Below are 10,099 nucleotides of genomic sequence, written 5' to 3'. Positions count from 1 at the left end.
ATGTCTTCAAAGACATCTCAGATATGTTCTGATTTGTTTCCTCCTGTTTCTACCAGACATACTCTAGGGACAGTAAGTAATCCACAAACACAGGCAGTGGGACTTTGTTAGGGGGAAAAAGCAGAGGAAGGGAATTCCTAAAAGAAATAGAGCTGTAAAAATTCTTGGCACATTGAAGAAAGGACAGAGTCCCGTGTCAGTGGGTGTGTGTCAAAGAGTGGTGACAAAATAGCCAGGAGAGGTGGAAGGGCCAGCTTGTAAATGGTCTTGACCACTGGACTAGCTACTGACTTTGCTCTGCAGACAATGGGAAACCAATCACTGATGTGTGTGTGTGTGTGCGTGTGTGTGTACATGCACACACATGTGTGTGCATTAACAAATGTGTGGTTCAAGCAGTATGGTGACATGTTTGGGCTGTGTTCTAGAAAGATAATTGAGTTGACAATATAGCAGAGGGATTTGAAACAGAAAGGCCAGATGAGAAATAGGAGAGCTAATTTGGATATTACTTGGTTGTAAGAGTATCTAACAATCTTTGAGACTTGTATGCATTGTCTCATTTAAATTTCACCACAGCCATGCAAGGAAAATTTTGCTACTATTCTCATTTTACAGTAAAGGATTCAGAGAAGTTAAGTTACTTGTTCAAGGGCAAGTGACTCATCTATATCAGTTGTGTCTAAACATTCTTTTAAAATCATGTATTGAGGGGCACCGGGGTGTGTTAGTCGGTTGAGCCTCTGACTCTTGATTTTAGCTCAGGTCATGGTCCCAGGGTCATGGGATCAAGCTCCACCCCAGGCTCCACAATGAGCAAGGAGCCTGCCTGGGATTCTCTCTCTCCCCTACTCTCTGCTCTTCTCCCCTACTCACACACATACTCTCTCTCAAAAAATTAAAAATAAATAAATAAAATGATGTATTGAAGAAATGAAGAAGATTTAAGCATTATTTCCCAATATAGGTATTTTAGCTTATACAGTTACATATACAGTATTGTCTATCCACATACTAAATATTAATAAAGCATATTATTTTATTACAGCCCAGTGGGTCATTTGGTACACTAGCTGGGTTGTATTCACTACGTTGGAGACCACTGTTCTGTATACTTGAATTTGAATGTCATTAGACATTGCATGAGCCTTAAATTGACAACTGATCTCATACTTTTTAGCCCTGGCTGCTTCACAAATTGGTGCTAACTTTTTGGCCCCTGAAGGCATCTGAGTTTGAGACTCTACATTAAATCTCACCATCAAGCTAACCAGGACTACTTGTGCATCCCACCTGCATATAATCCTTGATTTCTTGGTTCATTTTTTACTTATTTTTACAGAAATATCTTTAAATGATTGAGTTTAAAATTACTCCTATAGATAATTTAGTTCCATCAACTTATTACAAAAGCGAGAAAAAGAAGGCACAGAGGAATATAACTATATAGCTACTCAAGTTAGAGGTAAAGCCTGTTAGAGACTCAGAACTCAAATATTGAATGCTCACTGTTTTCCTTAAAGATACACAGGCTACCTTGCTGGTGGCTTAGTATGTACATTTCTTGAGTGTCCAGATAGCATTTGTTCCACTTGTTAATATGATTGGCTGTAGAAATGTGTAGTAAATTTCACATGATCATGATAATAATTTAGGACACTAGTTTGTGACTTTGGTTCCATTAGAATCACTTGGGGAAACTTCTAAAAAATAGTAAAGCCCAGGCTCTCATTCACAGAGGTTCATTTTAAATCATTCTGCATTCATAACTAAAAAAAAAAAAAACAAAAAAAACTACTTAGGTGATTCTAATGGGCAGCCAGGGTTCAGATCTTTGATTAAGACCTATCCTGATTTAATGCCCATTTTAAAGCAACTAGAAGACACACATGGTTGTAAATATCAGGCCTGAAATCGTTATGAAATGGTTTTCGAGCCATATCATGCAGATATAAGATAGATAAGATACAGAGGATTTGAGAACTACAATTTAAAAGATTGATTTAATAGATATATATTTCATCTTCCACTTTGTAATTAAAAGACACATTTAGTTTCAAAATGACTATGGAATATATAAAAATTTATCATATTCTAAGTTTTCAAAACAACCAAAATATAAATCATTGGGTATCAATTCAAGAAGAACTATGTGGAACCTTCAATGAAGACAAGCAAAACACTTCTCTGATGAACTTTAAAGGAGAGTCTGATAAAGGAAACATCTCATGCTCCTGGATGGAAATGTTCAATATTTCATAAGTATCAACTGTCTCCAGTTTAAGAAGGAATTCTAATCAAAATGACTTTTTTGGGGGACTGGAAAATTGGGAATTTACTTGAAAATTAATATAGAACAATAAATGAGAATATCAAAGCAAATCTGGATACTGAAGGCAAGAACTGCAAGTTGTTAAAAAGCACTTACATCATTAATTAAAACAGTAGGAGCTGTGTGAGAACAAACAGATCCATGAAACTGAAAAGATATCGAAACAAAATTTAGACACAAGCATTTTAGTGCATTTAAATGGCACCATTGCAGCTCTGGAGAGAAAGGAAGCATACTCAATACTAATTTTTAAGAACTTCATTAACAATTCGGAAAGCACTTCTGTCCCTACACTGCATGTTACACCAAAGTAAGTTCCATAGAGCTAAAGCAGTAGTGCCCATCTAATGTGAGTTGGTATATAGGCATTTCTAAGCATAAAAGGAAAAGGAAACAATATTTCTGGCCATGTAAAATGTAAGATATCCCAAACACACCATAAATGAAATTAAGAACCAAAGGCAAGCTATGAAAAACTTTTGCAGCCAGAGGTCAGAGGGTATAGAAAGAGTTTTTCTGAATTAGTAAGCAGAAGAAACACATCTCAACAGAAAAACGGGCCAAAGACAATCAATCTGCGGTTCTCAAAGAAAAATTACCAATGGGTAAATGAAACCCCAAAACATGTAAAGAGCATATACCTCACTGGTAATCAATATAGTAATCACAACTGAAAAAATAAATAAACAACTAAACACTATGTTTATCAAATGTCCAGTTGTTTAAAATAAATTAAAATGTCTATTGTAGGGAAGATTGGATTAAATTTAGAAAGCACACTATTGTAATTCCTTGTGATTGAGAGAATGCATTGGTATAATCTTCATGAAGGGCAATTCAGCAAAATCAATAAACAATTTAACAGTATTCTTTGATCTGTAAATTCTACTTCTAGTAATCTATGTCAAAGAAACATCAGAGATGTCAGAATTATATTTTTTTACAAGTAAAATGATGCTCATTACAATGCTATCCCAACAGCAAATGTGAAAAAAAAAACCCAATGTCAACAAATCAAGGAATAATTACCTAAATTATGGGAAACTCTACTTAAGAATAATTTCCACGAATGTAAAATCAGGAATGTCATTCAAATATAAAATGAACATCAGTTAAAGATTTTATTCTACTCATTAATTAATGAGGAAACCAGTAAGAGGTTAAGACTGGCTCAAAAAGCATTAGAGGAGTTAATATTTACTAACAATTCAATAAATGAATATTAATATAATATGCTGGTTTAGTTATAAAACTGGGTAATATCCTAGAGGGCAATATATCCTAAATTAGGGAGTTACAGTTCCTCTTGGAAAGAAAACATTTGCATCTCAATTGGAAAAAAATCTACAGGTTAACATGTGTCTTCAGGAAATCTAGACCCTTTATTAAACAGTAAAGAATAAGTTGACACAGTTTATTCTTAGTCTTTGAGGGGATTCACCTTATTTACCATTGAAAGTACGTGCCATATTTTTGCCATATTTCCAAAGTTTTTGTATTTTTCTTAGCAAGCCAAATATGGAGTACTAGAAACCATTAAATTTTTTTAATGTTTTATTTATTTTTGAAAGAGCGAGCTAGTGAGGGAGGGGCAGAGGGAAACGGGGACAGAGGATCCTAAGCAGGCCCTCCACTGACAGCAGCAAGCCTCATGCGGGACTTGAACTCCCGAACCGTGGGATCATGACCTGAGCCCACGTCAGCGCTTAGCCGACTGAGCCTCCCAGGTGCCCCGAAACCATTAAAATTTGTTCCATAGATGAGTATTTAGGCACATGGAAAAATATTAACACTATTTTGGTAAGTGGGAAAAAAAAGAGGAAGTGAAAAAGGGATTATGTAGAGTTTGATCCTACTTTTAAAAACAATAGGCAAAAAATTTGTCAAATGTGCACAAAGAAAAACATGAATCATGTTCATCAAAATGTCAATAGTGGGGCTTCTTCTGGTTTCTGCTCTGATACACAAAGAGCTTAGAAGACATCACTCCTGTTCTTAAGAAAAAGTGGAACAAACTGACCCAGCCAAGAGCGGAGGTGGTAAATGAAATTGCAGGTCAAATCACTATCCTGAAATCTGGAGAGAAAGGCAAATCCAGAGTCACAGTTGACATTCACTTGCCTGGAACAGATGCCTCTGGAACTAGAAGGCAGTAATTTTGACAAATTGCTGGAGGCTGAGTGTGAACTATTTTGAGAAAGAGAAACTCCTGTGGGGGCCACGGTCTTCGGGGATCCCCACACTTTAATGAGTTTTGCGTGCAGAAAACCTACCAGATTCTCGCAGTGAAGATCCAAGAGTGATCTACCTTGTGGCTCCGGTGAGAAAGGGGAAGACTAATCGTGAAATATACTCAGAGGGTTCACCATACGAAAGTCCCCCTCTCCTGGGAAAAGAGTTTGACCGGAGGGGCTTTATTCCAGACTAGGAGACTAGTCTAGTCTCCTCTAGACTTCTGACCTAACCTAAGGCGGGATGAAACAAGCAAGCTATGCTACTGTGAAGCATACTGTGAAACAAGCAAGCTGTGAAGGTCACGAACCAGAGAAAGGGGCTCACTAAAAAAACCGAGATTCAATCATAAGATTACAGGACATGTCCCTTCTCTCACATCTTACGGTTATACCAATGGGCTCCAGCATAGTAACAGTGGGTTGTAGCTCAAAGACTCTTAAGTGAATTCATATGTTAAGAGCTCTACTGCAAAAGGTAGTAGAGAAAATGAAAAGAAACATATGAATAAAGTAGAGACTTTAGTTACTAATCGTGTACCAATATTAGTTTCTTTATTTTTTTTTTAAGTGTATTTATTTACTTTGAGAGAGAAAGAGCAAGCTGGGGAGGAGCACAGAGAGGGAGAGACAGAGAATCCCAAGCAGGCTCCACACTGCCAGTGCAGAGCCCCGTGCAGGGCTCGAACTCCTGAATCATGAGATCATCACCTGAGCTGAAATCTAGAGTCAGGCCTGAGCCACCCAGGTGCCCCAGTTTCTTAATTATAACAAATATACTATAGTAATGTAAGATGATACTAATAAGAAAAACTGAGTGTAGGGAATATGGGAACTCTCAATATCATCTTCACAATTTTTCTGCAAAACCTAAATATTGGCTTTTCTTTGGGTGGTTGTATTTCTTTGGATGGTGGTAATTAAAATTTTTTCCTCTACAGTTTTGAGTGTTCTGATTTGTTTATAATAAACCTATATTACTTCTAAAATAAAAAAGTATTCTAATATTTCAAAATACATACTTTGTTAAAAAATGAACAATTTTCAGATTGTTTCATGTATACATTTTTTTTCCCTCCAGTTACATGGTAGGCTTCCTGAGGGTAAGAATAATATTCTTTTCTTTTATTCTCTTTCTTCTTTCAGCATTCCACCACCATAATATCTACGTCAGTGCCCTACTCACAGTACTAGGTCAATACATGCTTGTTAACTGACACCAACTAGCTGTATGACTTAAAATGTTAGGCTGAAAAATTACCAGTTTGGTGTTTCTATCCCGTTTTAAAGAGATCAATTGTATGGTCAAAAAGGGCATAAAGATATGAGTCAAAACACAAAAGAACTAAGAAGTCCAACATGTTCATTATTAGATGCCTCGGAGATGGATTTTGTTCAACGACTGGCTTCTAATTGTTGGAGGGCTTATATCTATGCCAACTGATTTGGCCAAGTTGAGCTATATGGTGAATCATGTCAAAAATCATAAAGACCCCAAATAAAACTACTGTTTTAGCAAGAGCTGGCTTTATAGTCCTCGGGGAAGCCAATCCTATAGTGGGCACTGAAAGGATTATTCCAGTATAAATCAACTTTTCACCAAGAGTGTAATTTTCAGAAACTTGCTTTTGGGGCTGAGTTCTTTTTGCCTCAGCCCAGTGCTAACTTCTTTGTCCCCTCTGCGATGACAGAAAGTTTGTACAAAACACTTCTGGCCATGTTTCTGTTCTGTGAGCAGGCCAAACCAAACTTGAGTCACAGTTGTCTCTCTTTTATGAAGATTTAAAGTCAGTGTTGCCCTCATGCCCCTCATCCGTGTATACAAGAAAGACTGCAGCCAACAGCGGGAGGCCCCAATAAGCAAGGCCACCCAAATTCTGCCTGCTGCTTGCGGGCGGTGAGAACACACTCAAGAAATCCTTCCAGATTTACTTCGCACCCAGGAGCATAATGGGAAATGGCTCAGGGCTCAGGGTCGAGCTTTGTGATTGGAGATGTGAAGTAGCATGCAGCCTTTCTGGCCCAGAAATGACCCTCTGCACCATCCCTTTATTGGTAGAAAAACATGCACAGAGAGCCGTGTTATAGGCGCATGTTTGTGAGGCTTGGATAATTGCTCGCACCTGCTTGGGAAAGACATTCTTAACTATTTGCTGGTTGTTCTAGAGAACTCCAACTTGTTTCCACTGCTGCCTTTGCGCCCTTAAATTTGGAGTTTGAAAGCAATCGTTGTTCGTGTTTCTAGTACCTCTTTCTTTTTTTGTGGGGTTTTAGTAAAACTAAAATTAAGACAGTTGAGATAAAACTCCCTCATCTCTACCTGATGACAAAAGGAAACTGGCCAAATGTCTATTCTTTTTTTAATGTTTATTTATATTTTGAGAGAGAGAGAGACAGAGCGTGAGTTGGGGAGGGCAGAGAGAGAGAGAGAGAGGGAGACACAAAATCCGAAGCAGGCTCTAGGCTCTGAGCTGTCAGCACAGAGCCTCACACGGGGCTAGAACTGAAAAGCAGTGAAATCATGACCTGAGCCTAAGTCGGACGCTTAACCAGAGCCACCCAGGTGCTCCAAATGTCCTTCCTTTTATGCCATATATATATATATATATAAAACACACACATATAATCTGAGAATACAAAGCAATTTGCTGTCATAAAATAGTATAAAGTAAATACCTCTGCCATATTTGAATCACTCCTTGCATGAAACCCTTTGAAGGCTCCCCAGTTCAGATTGCTACAATGTTCTTGGCTTGGATTGCCAGGCAACTCCGCTCATTTTGAGTAGTGTGCCTTACTGTTAATTTCCTCCCCCCGCCTTCCGTTTGGAATTAACTTGTTAAATTAATCTCATCTTCATTTATTTTACAGTGTCTTCATGTTTAAATGCTGATTTTATGAACATCTGTTTCCATCACAGTTGCAAACCCATTACTTTTATGAGCTATACATATTTTAAAGAGATTTACTGCTGACCTTTGTTGGTGAATTGAATGTTTTTGTTGTCAGTAACATTTCCGTAATTGATGCCATTGTTACTGCCACCCAGATAGTGGTTTCAAATGAGGTATGTTTTGGCGAATCTTTTTACTTAAACACATTAAATCAGACAGACATCATTTTAAAATTGTGTGGCTTTGGAAAAAAAGAAGTGTTAAATCTTGCAGCACGAGGCAAAGGTAAACAGACACTCAATTTTCCTCTACTTTGAAACAGTTTTAAAGTTTTATATTTGCTAAAAGTGATTTTTTCTTTCTCCCAGGACTTGTCATTTAATAATACAATTGGGGGAACTGCATTACTTACATAACCCATATGTGGCTGTCGATAAATCCATCAATCAAAGTAAGATAAATTGTTCATTCAGCTTTCCATCCCTCAGAAAAAATACTGTTTTTCAGAGTCCAATAATAGGGCAAAATACCACCTAAGCGTTCAACCTCCGGTCTCTGGGGAGACCTTTTGAATTCTCTCTCTGTGTCAGGGATCTAGTAAACAGTGAAAGAAATTTTTCTTTCACAGCAAGCTGACAAAAATGGCAGGATGTTCAAAATAACTTCCAAGTATGTAGACTAAATCTTGCCTTCATCCTGGAGAAGGTAATCAGAGTTGGCTATCCTACAGGAACTGGCTGGAAAAGCCATACCCAATGCCCATAAAGATGACGAGTTTATTCTCTAATCCACCCTAGAGAAAACTTGCCTGTGTTTGGTTATAATCATTCCAGTTCTCTACACAATGGTGTATTCCAAGTTTGGTATCAGAAGAATTTGGTTTACTTAAAAAATTGTCTACAATTGCATATCTGTGTGAATCAGAAATAAATATCTGAACTCCTCTGATAGACAATGCATTTGCTTTGTTTCTATTTGGGTGTTTCTTCAAGTCTTAGATAATGAAAGAGTCTTTGATTAGCATATGATAGGCTGTTAGTTGTCTTTTTAAGACATTACATTATGAAATAATGTTATTAAAGTTCAAAAGGACGTCATAGCTATGTAAAATTGTACAAATTATATATTTAAATTAATTTTTTCATACCAATAAAATACTATCTTTTTATTTCTCATAATCCAAAGCATGCAGTGGTAATGTTTTTATCCTTTCAAGCATAGGAAATAGTTGTAAATCACAATTATTATAATGACCATGTTATATGTCTTTTACCATTTGCATTATCTGATAAGAAAAAAAAGAATGCATTGCCCTTGCCTTTTTATCACCAAATTGCTCTCCTTTTTTCCCCATTTCCTTGTTATAAAAATAAGGCATACTTATTGTAGAAATCTTGGAAGATATAGAAATAAATCAGAAATAAATCAAAATTATCTGCCATACAGTGTAATTACTTCAAACATTCAAAATATTACCTTTTGAATATGGTTTTGTATCTGGATTTTACCACTAAATGTTATAATATTTTTCTATGTTATTATAAAGCTTACAAAAAGGTAATTTTTTATATTTGTGGATTTTCCATCAGAAAATTTTGCAATACTAGATTTAATTATTCATCTAAAAAATTACTCATCTAATTTTGCACATATAGGTTGATTCTGATCTTTAAAACATCATAAATAATATTGTGATAAATATTTTTGCATGTAAATCTCTGTTCATAGCTAAAATTTGCTTCAGGATAAATTTGTGGAAGAATTTATGGGGTTATAGGTTAATTCTGCCATAGGAAATGTACACATTTAAAAATCTCAAAATTTCCCTTGAAAAAAATATACTTACTGATTTATAATCCTATAGCAGAATATGAGAACGATCATTTTACATGCTCATTTATGGTGGCTATTGGATCTTAAAAAAATTTTTTTTTGACAGATGAAAATTACTTCACTATTGTCTTAATTTGCATTTTAAAAATTCTTGAGATTTACCTTCTTTAAAATTGATTATTTACTGGGGCGCCTGGGTGGCTCAGTCGGTTAAGCGTCCAACTTCGCTCAGGTCATGATCTCGCGGTCCGTGAGTTCAAGCCCCGCCGTCGGGCCCTGTGCTGACAGCTCGGAGCCTGGAGCCTGTTTCAGATTCTGTGTCTCCCTCTCTCTGCCCCTCCCCTGTTCATGCTCTGTCTCTCTCTGTCTCAAAAATCAATAAACGTTAAAAAAAATTGATTATTTACTATTACTATGCTTCTTTTGTAAATTTACTGTTTATTTCTTTGGTCCATTTTTCTCTGGGTTATTTGTTTCTTATCAAATTATAAGAGATCTTTGTATATTAAGGATACCAACCTATTATATCTATGTGGCAAGCAGTTTTTACATTTGTTGCTTGTCTTTCTAGGATTCTTCTATTTATAGAAGTTAATTTTTATATCACCAAATCTATCTCTTCTTTCACTAATATGCTTACAGAGCCTTCTGGCATCCAGAGATGATTTAATTATTTTATGGCTTTCTCTTTTATATATAAATATTTAATCTATCAGGAATTTACTTTGGGCTATGGTATCAAATGAAGATTTTACTTAATTTTTTTTCCATACAGTGAACTAATTTTTCCTGCTCAATTTGTCCAGTAC

This window comes from Panthera leo, chromosome D4, assembly GCF_018350215.1.
Source record: "Panthera leo isolate Ple1 chromosome D4, P.leo_Ple1_pat1.1, whole genome shotgun sequence".
In the NCBI taxonomy this organism is placed as follows: Eukaryota; Metazoa; Chordata; class Mammalia; order Carnivora; family Felidae; genus Panthera; species Panthera leo.
This window is presented reverse-complemented; position numbering follows the sequence as displayed.